Source organism: Rhipicephalus microplus, chromosome 8 (genome assembly GCF_043290135.1).
Source record: "Rhipicephalus microplus isolate Deutch F79 chromosome 8, USDA_Rmic, whole genome shotgun sequence".
NCBI lineage: Eukaryota > Metazoa > Arthropoda > Arachnida > Ixodida > Ixodidae > Rhipicephalus > Rhipicephalus microplus.
In genome coordinates this window covers 128,250,046-128,263,684 of record NC_134707.1, presented here as the reverse complement: position 1 = coordinate 128,263,684, position 13,639 = coordinate 128,250,046, and the positions used below count along the sequence as shown (strand labels likewise).

The 13,639-nt window shown below is 46.8% G+C and overlaps 1 pseudogene; it reads right to left on the bottom strand.

Annotated features, from left to right (window-relative positions):
- Positions 1 to 12,379, bottom strand: part of LOC142769194 (uncharacterized) — a 60,553-nt pseudogene extending 48,174 nt beyond the window's left edge.
- Positions 12,380 to 13,639: the final 1,260 nt, after the last annotated feature.

The window sequence follows — 13,639 nt, the reverse complement described above, 5'->3', positions numbered from 1 at the left end:
AAAGACTGACACGTGCGGTTCTTTTGGTTTACGAAGGAAGCCGCTATCACTTTCTGTTAAGCGCACGCAGGCCACGTTTATCTTGTATGCCACTCTGGAACGCGTTACGACGCGTGTATAAAAGCCGGCGCAGTGCGCCACTGGGGAGTCTTTTTTTTTCTGTCGGCCGACGACTGTTCATGCCGCTGTTGCTGGGCACAAGTTCGCCCAATAAACAGTTCGCCTGACACCGCCCTGACTCCTGCGTGCTTCCTCTCAAGTGCTGCGTGTATCACAACCTCGTGACACTATGCTTAGGTTTATGGAGTAGGTATTAATAGCAAGGCTGTAATATGTAGGCTCTTTCCGATTCTGGAGACACGCTCCGGAGGAGAAAAGAAACTGTTCAATTAGGCGACCTCGTGCGTAGCAACTAGAGTCACCCCGTAGACTACTATGCGCATTGAAGTCCCCTAGGACAAGATAACATTCGGGAAGCTCATTTATTAGGAACTCGAATTCACGTTGGTGCAGTTGAAAACGTGGAGGTAAGTATATAGAGCGAATGGGGCCGAGTTTACTAAAGAGTAACGCTCGAACCGCCACTGCTCAAAGGGACGACTTAAGTGGTATGTGCGTGAATGCCATCCCATGAATAACCATAATGGCTACACCTCCAGGTGATGCCAATGCATCACCACTGTCTTTTCGGGAAATATTGTAGCCACAAAGAAAGTTAGTGTGTTTGGATTTCAAGTGTGTTTCTTGTACATACAACACTTTTGACCAGCATTTGTATAGGAGTTCTTAGGGATCGTCAAGGTTCCTGAGAAGGCCCTTGACATTTTATTGTATAGTTTTTGTGTTCATCATAAAATAAGTAGTGCTGTCTTTACGAGAAATAGGATTCTATTGTTTAGAGGAAGATCAGAGTTTAGGTAACAGAGCCGTCATCGGGCCCTGTTATCGGCGTTTTTGTCTTCCTGGCGCACACTAAACAGCCACACCGATCTTTCGGTAACAGGGGTAACGTGGTGTCCATTGCCCCCTGGGAGGCACTGGATGCCCACACGCGCGGCCGATGGTTCGAGTTTCGGACCTCACCTGATGAGACGAGGCCTTGGTACACGACAAACTTGGGGTCGCTGGTACCTGTTCGTGAGCTGGCAGATCAGACGGGGCTGCTACCGCTGAGGGGGCAGGTTCCACAGCCAACGGCTCACTTTGCGCTGGCCGAAGGAGTGGTGGAAGCTGGTGCGACGTTCCCCCCCACCACCTCTCCTACCCGGCGCGCTGCACCAGCGTAAGGTGTTTCGTAGAACGGTGCACATCTGTTACGGGCTTCTTTTTATTGAAAATCTTGGGTTGGTGGATGCTGGAATCGTTGGTGGATATGGTGGAGAGAATAGTGGATATGGTGAAAACTGTAGTGGGCATAATGGCTGATGGCGGAGAGAGTGGAAAAAATGGTGGCAGATGGTGGTGGTGGTGACGAGCTAATGATGGTGACGGTGGGAAATGCCGGCTGATGGCAGCTAGAGTGAAAAAAATAGCGACAGATGGTGGTGGTGGTAGCAAATCAATGGTGTTGATGGTGGAAAATGCCTGCTCAAGGTGGCGAGGCAAAACGTGTTTGGTGGAAGGCTTGGTGAGCAAGGTGGATGACGGTGGCATGATGGAAGCCAGATGGATGACAGTGGCATGATGAAAAGCACATGACAGTATGTGAAATCGCTTATTTGTAGTGTTTTATTCTTGAATGCGCGGTTATATATTTTTACGGGGAAAATAAACCAACGCTGCTCATTACCCTTTCAGTACATTTTTTTTTCATTCCTGTGGTGCCAACAACGCTTCAATTTTTTTGGAGCATAGAACATGCGGCCGAGAATCTGTTGACATTTCGCGCACGTACTTACATCAGTTTGACATCTGCGATGTATTTCTTTGTTGTGATGTTTAGAAGACTAGAGTTTTCACTGTGAACATGACAATAAATGTTTTGCATCGGCGAGTAGTTGTCCGCAATAAATGGGCTCCAGTTTGCAATTGCCCCTTACAATGTTAGAGCAGGACACAGCGGTCACTTGATGTCGCCACGCTAGAAACCAAACTCTGGCTATTCTTAAACACTGTATTGTTTAAGCCGTACATTTAAGTTAACAGAGTGCGTGCGAATATGCATAAACTTTCACTTTCGACATGCGTCGAGATGAGCTCCAGCGAATTTGACTTTCACCCTTCAGTTATACCACCATAATTTCCCCCAAAGATTAGTCATACTGACCGAGCCCGTACAAGTTTTATCGGCGCTTCTGGGTTTCAAAATACACAATTTTGACAAGTAAAAATGACAATACAGCACAGCTGCCGCATCATTTAACCTAAATGATATCTTTTTTCATTGTTCACGGTTCCGATGGAGGCGGAAATGTTGTAGGCCCGTGTGGTCGGATTCGGGTGCACGTTAAAGAACCCCAGGTGGTCGAAATTTCCGAAGCCCTCCACTGCGGCGTCTCTCATAATCATAAGGTGGTTTTGGGACGTTAAACCCCACATATCAATCAAATCATTGTTGTGCACGGTGTCCGCGCAAGAAGCGACAAACATCGATGCGACGCGCTAACAGCACTTCCACCAAAGGTACGCCGCGCCTCACCGACAGCCGCCGGTCTTAATCGCCGACGCTTCGCTGGCGCTTATGTGAAAACACAGACACGTCAATTTGTATGCTTACTGAACCAATACCATAGCATAACATTTCTGGCGCGCTGGATTCGTTTTGGACAAGCCGTTGTGTAGCTGTTCCTAACGACAACCAACAACGGTGCGCTGACACGACTGCGGTGTTCTTGCGTGAAAAACCTCAGAATCAATTTTGTGGGCGTACTTATCGAATGAATTTAGAAGCGTCATAAAGCCTAACTGATATCGCCCTTTGAAAGGAGCGAGAAACGGACAATGAAGTTGGCAGTAACCACCGATAAACTCTACCTGCTCCTCAGTCCATTCATTTTTTTTGTGGATGTAAATTGTAACAAAACCCTAGCGCTGGTACCATTATCGCAGTGGCAATCGTTACAGGCAGCAGGTATTCGTGTTTATCAAATGCGCAAATTATAGTAGCAGGTGCAGATCCCGTCGCTCCCGAGTAAACAACAAACAGAACTCAGAATAAACAGTGACTTTGTGAGTTGATTACTTCTTTAACACACATGTGCTAGGTGATGGCGTGGCGCAGTCACTAAAGAGAGGTGGTTTAGCCTTGCCACACTTATTTTTGAGGCAGGTTGTATCAAGGTTTCTCTCTCTACGCGATCAACAAGATCAGTTTTTTAGTACATTCCTTCAGATCGGGATAGCATCGGCTTCGCCAAACTTTATTGTTACCTCGAATTATTAATTCCGCTATGGCGTCAGCACTTTTCTTTGAGAAGTTGTCGCAGCTTTTCGATTTCGTGTTCCTATATTTATTTAGGAGTACTTATCTAATGTCACTCGGAAGCGTTTGTCGAGAGACTTTATTGAAACTGTTTTTCCTGTTCCTTTGTATCGTTCTATGTATAGTGGAAGCCAAGGAGAAGACGTTTTGAAAAGAGTTAAAAAGATGATCATACCAGCTGGGGTTGTAACATTTTTTATAAGATGCACATGAATACGCTACCGGTTAAAACGTGGCTAGAACAAAGAGGCGATTTTTTACCCTGGGGATTCGACTGCTTATTGTGCCGAAAACCTGAGTCGGTAGAGCATGTTTTGATCAATTTTTGGGACGCATTTTTGTTTTTGAATGTTCTACAGAGAACACTTAAGAAAAATTTGCCTCTCACTTCACATGGGATTCGATTTTTAGCAATAGAACCTGGCCTATTAAATACTATAAGCTCTTTCTCCTTGGCTTACACAGCATATGGCTAAGCCGCTTGACAGCCATTGTGATTTAGACGGGCGGCCAGTACGTATTTATTTTATTGATCATATGTGCAAGTCGCGAGAAGGTTTTGAAAAACTTTGCTACAATGATGAACTGCTACATGTTATAGGTGAATTATGTCATTTGAAACCATTTTAAGTATGTGTGGCAAATGGCTCATCTGTCTTGAAGCCATGAAATTGAGCTAGAAGCGCAGTCCGAGTGGGTTTGCTTTTATTTGCGTTTCACATGCTGCAATAAATAAACAAAAGATGGCGTGGCGCAGTAGTTAGTGTACGCAGTTCACGATTTGTAGGTGCCAGGTTCAATTCCACGTTGGTGCACCACCTTCTCTTTAACGGGTGCTTGCTACATCTTTTTTATAAAATTATTTTTGTTATTTTTTAGTGGCACCTCATCACGGTGGTTCTGACACTACTTCGCACTCCACCACTGCTGGCTGGAGTGCGTCATTCAGCATACGCCACCGTACACCATGTGCCACCATTTCCACCGCCATAATCCACCAAAATGGTGGATGGCGGAATCCACCATTTTTATGGTGGACGTTTTTTAAATAGGGCAAGCTTGGTAATTTCTTTTTATTCCACTTCGGGCAGGAATGGGAGTATGCTGCATGATCACAGTAACAATTGACGCACTGAGGTGTGTTAGTGCACTTATCAGAGGTGCTTTTTCAGTCTCCACATTTTGCACAAGTGTCTTTACCTCGGCAGCTGGCCAAATCTCTCACATTTGTAGCAACGTCTAGGGTTAGGAACAAGTGGGCGGACGGAGAGTTTTATGTACCTGTCTAAATGTCTGTAGGTAATACACTAGATGCAAATGTTAAAATGAGGTGCCTGGTAGGTGTGTTCTTGTCGTCACGTTTGATGATGATTTTTTTCGCCTCAGTTACATTCTGCTCTTTCTGACTTTCCAGGATCTCCTGCTGGGACAGCCCAAAGAGGTCTGCTTCTGAGATGACTCCGCGCAATATATTCATCGAGGAGTGAGGCGAAACGGATATTGAGATGCTGCCGAATGCTTTCAGTGTTACGACGCACGACACCGACTCAACAGTACATAGGCGTCACATCGTTTATTTCAGGTCAGCCAGAGCTTTGGCGAACCCGAGGTCCCGCACAGCGCGAGCGTCACGAGTCCAGCGAGCCACGCTTCTGGCTGGTGATGATGATGTTAGTCTCCAATGCCACAGCTTCCACCCTTCTTAAAAGGTCCAATGATCAGGAGCATGGCGCTTTCGCGTTGAGAGCCGCAAAGGTTGAGTGGCCATAATCGGTGAATCTCTTGCGCTTTCACCCGAAAGCTCTTGACGGTCTGATAGCGTGTACATGTCGCACGATTCGTCAACTGGAACATGCCCGGTAGCACGGGGTCAAAATGCCACCGTTGCGTTCCCTCAGTCGTGTCCACTGTGACAATGCGCTTGCCCAGCTAGTCCCACAGAATACTTGGTATCCACCTTTTCTGTGGCCAGAACGTTCGTATCGAAACACGCTGTCCTACCGGCCATCGCTGTTCTCGTTCGTATCACGGCTTTGCTCTAACAGCATTTGTTGTCGGCATAATGCAGTCAAGTTTCGTTCGTATTTGATACCCAAGCAATTGTTCTGCTGGAGACTTGCCCCGTTTAACTGACGTGCGGCAGTAACGGAACATAACTCTTGAAAGTTGAGTTTGTAGCGGAATTTCTTCGTTTTTCCTCAAGCCTTCTTTCAACGTTCATACGTGATGATAAGGCGATGTTGTCGAGGATTTTACTTAGTTCTTAGCAAGGAAACTGCGGAATTGATAACCAGTGAACTGAGGTCCGTTATCCGTCTTAGGAGTACGTGGTAGATCAAAGCTCGCAAACACTGCCCTCAGGGCCTCCACTGTCACTTCTGCTGTTGCAAACTTCGTTAGAACTGGCTCCATGTATTTCGTTTCGGCATCTACAACTACCAATACCATGTGTCCTTCAGTGGGACCTGCATAGTCGGCGTGCAATCGGTTGCATTTCTCTGCCATCGCAGGCCATGATAATAGTGTTTGCACTGGAGGCATCGCCGCAGCCTGTATACAAGCAGGATATCCATGCACCAATCACTCCATCTCACAGTCCACACCCAAAAACCAAAACAGCGATTTTGAAGTGTTCTTCATGGTCGCCATGCCTGGGTGTGTTTCATGAAGCAAGTCCAAGATGTGTCAATTTAAAGCTGTAGGAAGCACGATGTGGTGTCCCCAGTAGACCAAGTCTTGATGGTAAGGGAGCTCGGCCTTCTTGCTGGAGTACGGCCGGAAGCGGCTCTGCTCTTCGGGCAAAATTTTTGGCCAGCCTTTCTTAATCCAGAACTTAACTTGCTACAGAAGAGGATCCGTTTCTGCAAAATGTTCCACATATCCGACACTAATCGCTTCTTTTTCCTAGCATTCCGAGTACAGGACATGCTCTGGCAGATTTTATGTGCTGGACGTGTAGTGTGTTAGGTAATGGCAGGGGACTTAAGGCATTAGCATAAGTTTTCGGTTCCCCTGCGATACTGCAATATGTAGTTATAATTGTCCAAAAGAAGAGCCCGCCACTGAATCCTTGCCGCAGCCATGGGAGGAATAGCTTTTCCTAGGTTAAACAAACCCGTCACTGGTTTAAGGTCTGTCACCAAAACAAAGTGATTGCCATATAAGTAGTCCCTAAATGAAGTCATGCCGAATACAAGGGCCAATGCTTCCTTTTCTTGCTGGGGGTAGTTTCTTTCCGCTCTGGAGTGAAATGTAATCGGATAGTATGTGCCATTTATGCGATGGGAAAGTACTGCCCCCACTCCTTCGATGAAGCGTCACATTCAAACTTCAAATGTTTGTCAGGGTCCAAGTGCGTCAAAATATTTGACCTTTGAATAGCCTGCTTAACTTTTCGAACTGCTTTCTCGTGTACCTGCTGCCATTTCCACGTAGCTCTTTTAGTTGGCAGATTGTGTAATGGTGCTAGCACTGTGGAAAGGTTCGGTAAAAATTCGGCATAATAGTTGATTAATGTCAAAAAGGATTTCTGTTCACTCACTGACTTGGGGACTGGTGCTTGAACTGTTTCAATGTCGTCGTCCTTCGGTTTGAGCTCACTAGCATCAACTCGACGTCCGAGAAGGTGACTTCTTGTCTGAATTTCGAATTCTTCATATTTATCCTGAGACTATAGTGCCGTAAGCACAGCAAGACTTTCTTTGACAATGAGGTGTCATTGCGCTTCTCAGCCACTATGATATCATACAGTTAGGCTTGTACACATGGGAGATCCTTGAATAAAGAATTCATATGCCTCTGGAAGATAGCCGAAGCTGAGCTAATCCCAAAAGGAAGCCTATTGAAGCAGGATAAAGTTTTTCAACAGTCAGCTTCTTGACCTCGTCGTCCAGGGGCAGCTAGCTGGTTGTACGCTTGAATCAAATTGAGTGTACTGAATAATTCACCGCCATTCAATCGTGCGAAAATGTCATCCACATGTGGTAGTGGGTACTGTTCAGTCACTAATGCCGTGTTCGCTGTCAGGCGAAAATCTCCTCAAAGTCAAATGGACCCATCATTCTTAACAACTGAAACCACTAGCCCATTCTGCAGCTATAACTGGTGATATCACAGCGTCAGCAACCAATCGGTCTAAAGCATCAGACACCTTGGTTGTCAAAGCATATGGCACCGTATGTGCTTTGCAAAAGCGGGGCGTGACACTTTCCTTCAGTATAAGCTTCATCCGTGGACCTTTGTCTACGGGTGAAGCACGAGCCAGGATCACGGTGAAGCCATGTTTCTGGCTCGTGTGGTCTTCCTTGCGTGTGCCGAGGTTTGTGACGACATTAGGCACCAACTTTCGCCACTCCACGATTGGTAAATGCCTTGATGGTATCTCTTCCACTTAACGCTGGTCCAGGTGTATCGACGATAACCAGGGTGCCCTTTACGTTGTGCCCCTCACAGGTCACTTTTATGTGCACTTCTCCAACCAATAGAAGTTCTCCCAAAAAACATGACAGTTTGAGAGTGGTACTGCTTGCAGGTGGCAATCTGCTTTGGTTCTGCTTGAATAGGCTCTTTGAAATAACGCCAACAGGTGACCCTGTATCGATCAACATGCCGGACGACGGCGATGAGCAGGTCATTTTCTCCCATGCCGTAACACTCTGAAATGCGCTGCCAGATAATATTGTTTCTTGCTGGGACCGCCTAAAATTTCGCGTAAAACTAACTTTTTTCCACAATGCAAATGCCATGTCCTAACAGCAAATTAACTCTTGCATTTATAGTTGTTTTACTGTACTCCCAGGATTTATTTATTGCCCACCATTTTTGATGTTTTGTTATGCGTGTTATTTCCGCTTGTGTTCTTTATTTGCTTATTCATTGTAATCAGTGTGCAACCTCATATTGTTACATTGCTTAGAACGCTTAGAAACTTACAACCTGGATGTACACCCCCCCCCCCCCCTATGTATTGCCTTCGGGCCCTTAAGGTTGAATAAATTAAACAAATAAAATGAATTAAAGCGGCGCACCATTAAAAGTATTTTTCTTGATAATTGCTTAACCATGCGACCAATACTCTTTTCATGAGCTACTAAAATACAGAGCTTCTCATCTTCCGAGCTATCGTCAGCTGCTGCCGACAGGACGTAAGCGCCACGGGCTTTCCGCTGGGTTTGTTCTCGGCACAATTGAGCGACATGTCCTCGTTTACCGCATCACGGCAGATCGTACGAACGTGATTGCACTGCTCGTTCGAGTGAGCTTCTCTACCATACCTATGGCAAGGTGACATGCCTTCGATCTGCCATTGCCCTTTTCGTGGCCCATTCTGACGCATAAATTGGATGCTACTATGATCGGTAGATTGCATGCTTTTAGCATTCGCGGTCGCGTTCTGAGCTGCAATAACGAAATTATCTGCTAACGAAATTATCTTTTTGACCGTAGTATCTGCTTTCGTTAGCGTCAGATGCTTGAGTGACAGCAAACGTCTAACATCTTTATATAAGACTCCACACACGATTCGGTCTCGTAGCATGCGTTCAAGCAATGATCCGAAATTGCATTTTTCTGCCAGCCACCTTTTTACAGCAATGAATTTTTGTACCCCGTCTCCTTCTAGTTGTGATTGAGCAAAAAAAAGCATAACTTGTGGCTATTTGGTTGACTTCAGGGGCATCCATATTGCGAAAACTAGCGCCACTGGGTACCAACGTCCTGCGCCATGCCTGATTATAGGTCCAGTATGAAGCTGGTACCAGAACCTCCCAGCGCAGCTACTGGGACGCTGGAGCACCGGCGTCACAGTACTCAGCGCAAAATGGCTTCACAGGGTTAAAACAGGGGTGCTCATTCACCATAAATAAATAAGTATATAAGTAAAATAGCTCGTATTCATATTGAAAAAAAAGAAATTTAAAAAAAGAAAACGTCACTTGATGGGGTTCCAGCCCGCCACTTCCTGATTTTGACCTTAGTATGCCACCCACTACGCCACGCCAGAACATGCGGATGGGGGTTGTAAAATGACTATTGATCCGAAGACTGTGCCGTTCAACTTCTTGTTTACAAGTCGCACAGTCAAGACTGACACGATATTCCTTTCCACATCCCAATTGCGTGTTTATTCGACAGTGACGAACGGCTTTCGGTCACCAAATGACGTGCGGATATTAGCAAGAACGCAAAGATTTTTAAACCATCCACATCTTAACTCTAAAAAATCTCAAATTGACTGGAGGAGCAGCCACAGATTGTCAGCTGTTGCTGCCGATAGTTTTTTATTAGATAGTCGGTTCTTGCACTTGCGACTGGTCATCATGTTGAGTTGATTTAAATGTCTCTTTCGGTAAATATCCGCACACATGAGTGAATGTTGAGTGTTTTTTTTTTTCGCGCAAGTGGCGATGTAGCAGTAAACAACTGGCATGCCAGATTACATATTTGCAGTTGTATCAATACCTGCAAACATGAAACCACCTAGAAAGTGACTAAGGCAATCCGCTGAAAAAGTATATAGTATGTTATATCACTAACACGTACCAAATTGCGGCCTCAAAATTGCGTGTTCTTATATACGAGTCAGAGAAGTACCGGATCCTGCGCTCACTAGGAAGCTTTCGGTGACAGCCCACGTTGATGAAAGCACGACACATCGATCGTCGATGCTCCTTGTGCAGGCACCGCACACGCAGATAAATGGTCGATTTAGGCTCAGGGATGTCTGGGCTGTACTTTACAGTCATTCTTCCGTTTCAAAATAGGGCCTACACAAAGTAAAAAGCACCGGCAGCATGTACACCTACGCGGCCGGTACGATCGGCCTCGCTGGGATGGGACAATGGGTAAGGGTGCTCTCGAAGCAGCTGAGTTGCGATGCTTGAAATTTCTGCATTTCAGCTTTGCAAAATGTCTGACTGTTGCCTAAGCTGTCATTGAAGTCGAAGGTCAATCAATGCCAGAAATGCCTTTGCGGATGGCGATGTCGAGTGACAGCCGTTTTTCTGGCCTCCGCTGGAAGTATACAGCGGGCGCGCCAGTGTAAAGATAAATGCAGTTATAACAATATGAACAATTCAAAAAACGCCCATAGAAATACCAATGCAATCCGCTGAAAACATATGCCAGGGAGTTAGTTCACGAAGGCGTACGAAATTACACATGAAAATTGTGAGTTACATATTAGTCAGAGAAGTACTGGCCAAGCGCGGCCGGCAGCTTTCGTTGACAGCCTGCGTAGCTGAAAGTGCGACGTTCGATCGTCAGCGCTCTTTGTGCGAACATCTACAAAAGAAAAAATTGTTGATTTAGGTTCATAAATGTCTAAACAATACAGTTATTCTTACACTTTAAAGTTGTGTGTACACGAAGTGAGAAGCGCCGGTAACATATATACCAACGCGGCTGGCACGACAGGTTTAATGCTCGCTGGGCCGGGCACTGGGTAAGAGCACTTTCGACGCGGTGAGATGCGGTGGTTGAGCATTCTGCATTTGAGCTCCGGAACATTTATAACTCTTACCTGAAGTAAGTAGAAGGTTAATCATTGCCAGGCATACATTTATGTGGTGTGGCGTAATCGAACGAGAACTTTTACTCGCCTCCACTGAGAAACCTTGCGAAGTGATAGAGAGCTCATTTACGTTTCCTCAACTTTGCGGCACAAACAATTTTGTGTTTCGGTTAGGAGTGGCGCTCAGCTTCAGGCTTACAAACACTGCAACTGGGAATCGTTACAGCAGTACACGGATGATGCGAATTTGGCCGCTACACACGGGGCTCATGCGAAAAAGGTGCATTATTAATTGCTGCGATACGTACGTGTGCCCCAAAAAGTACGTATGCTCGGTACCTGTTACAGTAGCAACTCTCCGTGACGTCGAATCAAGCCTTGTATATTTAATGGCACCGAAACATACCACGGCACACGCTACAACAACGTGCACGCTGCATCGGAAACAGTGCATGCTCCAGTATTCGCCAGCGCTTGCCAGTGAAATTTCCAGTGCGTCGCAGTGCGCACCAGCATCACAGTGGTTGAGCCAGCGCCCTTACCGATGTGACACAGCTTTTTCCCAGTGCGCCCAGCGTAGTGCCAGTGATTACAAGCGTGTACCAGCGTCTCCAGCGTGTACCAGTGCCGAAAAACGTACTGGCATCACACTGTTTTTCCAATAGGGATAGTGCTCCCCGAGGTAATTAACGGCATCGTTGTAGTTAGGCGCATTGATTTGCCTCGGATGGCAACGTCCCATGACCACTCGAATGGCGCTGTCTGTTAGCGAAGCCACTAACACTGTTCGTCGCTACGTCGTGTCCGTGATGTCTCGCGCTTCGAAGTAGGCTTTGAGGTGAACTCGAAACAATGACCACGTTCCCCGAAACACTGGTGGCCGTCCCACTCTCATGGCTCTGCGGCTCCAGGACTGGTTGAGGTCCTCATTGTCTTCTCCGCCAACTCTACAACACACGACAATGACTCAACAGGAGATAGGCGGCATGTCGTTTATGCCAGGTCAGCGAGAGATTCGGGGAACCCGAGCTCTCACGCAGCGTGAGCGTCAAGGTACCGGCGAGCCGCACTTGCTGGTGATGACGACTTGAAGGCTGGTGCACACCGGCGACTATAAGCAGTCACACGACCATTTCCGACTAGTCGCAAACAGTCACGAACGCTCGCAGATGGTCTCAAAGCGTCTGGTTTGGCTAGTCGCTTCTGACCGATTTTTGTTGCGATAGCTACACTGGCCTCGCTGAGCCGATTTCGCGTGGCACTGGTCTGCGCATGCGCAATGATACTCCACCGCCTCCGCGCACAGCTCACCGCCGGTGTGCGCGATATTCAATGCGCTGCGCAGACGATCAGTGGTGTCGCGCACCGGAGCCGGCACCTTCCTCGCACGCGGCCACGGCAACGCGCGACTCGACGCCGCTGGTGTGCGCTTTCCAGAGGAGTGCCATCATAGCCTTGATAGACATATGGACGCCGACGCGCGCGCCTTCCCTGTGCAGTCGCCATCTGACACTGCGCTGGAGCCGCCTGATAGCGCCTCTTACTGGCGTTTGCCACTGTGGTATAGCCATGGAGAAGAAGAGTGCAAATGCTGCTCAACGGTGCAGTAGAGCGGAGAAGCTTAACTCATCGGATCCCGAAGTAGTTGCCCGGCAAAATAAATTTACATGTGCCACATAATACGTATACCATGTGTGTGTCATCGAAACAGCTGTAAGCATGATAATCAAGCTAATCCTAGACACTCTGGAAAGCTTAGAATAATTAGCTGAACCTTTGATAACGCTACGTATATCCTGGCATAGCTCAACTAAGCCACTGCCATTTTTTCAGTCACGCGATTGCAGTCGCAAGGCTGCTGGAACAAATCAGCTATGCTGAATTTTTGTTTTGTTTTTGTTTTTATTGCACTCGCGTTCTGCCACCAGATACAAACAAGTGCGTTCCTCTGGGTCTGTGGCACCATGGCAACACAGAATACTTCGCTTGGAGATGGCGGGGCGCAGCATCTTGAGCAAAGTGTCAAATTTAGGCGGCGGCATTCTCAAGAAGATAAACACCGTCAATGTAAAGAGAAAATAAATTTTGCGCCTTCTTTCTCACGTATTCAGAATTGTTTTTGTCTTAAACTTGACTTGTCACCGCCTTCAATGCAGCGCGTTCGGAACTTGTTTGTGCTTCACGCCTTGGCAACGACTTATGACTCCGCGTTCAAGACGCGTTTGTGCTGCATTGGAGGCTGTGACAAGTCAAGATAAATTCAAGAGCGTTTATGAATACGTACGACTCTCGCAAATACTCCTCGTCGTCTCGGCGTCGCTCGAGAAGAAGGTGGCTTGCATGGCCGGCCAACTCCCGCGATCGAAGGGCCGTTCACACCCACCACCGACTTTTTTAGGGGCGAAGATTCTTATAGTGGCACCCGTTCGTCCCTCGTTGTAGTAGTGTATAATTAGTGTTACATTTTGACCTCCAAGACGGTGCCGGTGAGAGATTTCTTCGGTGCATTGTTGAACAATAAAAAAATAGTGCTCAATGTACATGCCAATGGCTGCTAATGGGGAATGACAGACAGAAGCATTCAGCTTTTAGTTAATGCGCACACAACGATCCCCAATAGCAGCCATTGGCATGTACATTGAGCACTATGACAAGAAAGGGTTGCTAAGTTATACTCGCTGGGTGTAACTTCCTTAGTTTTAGAAAGG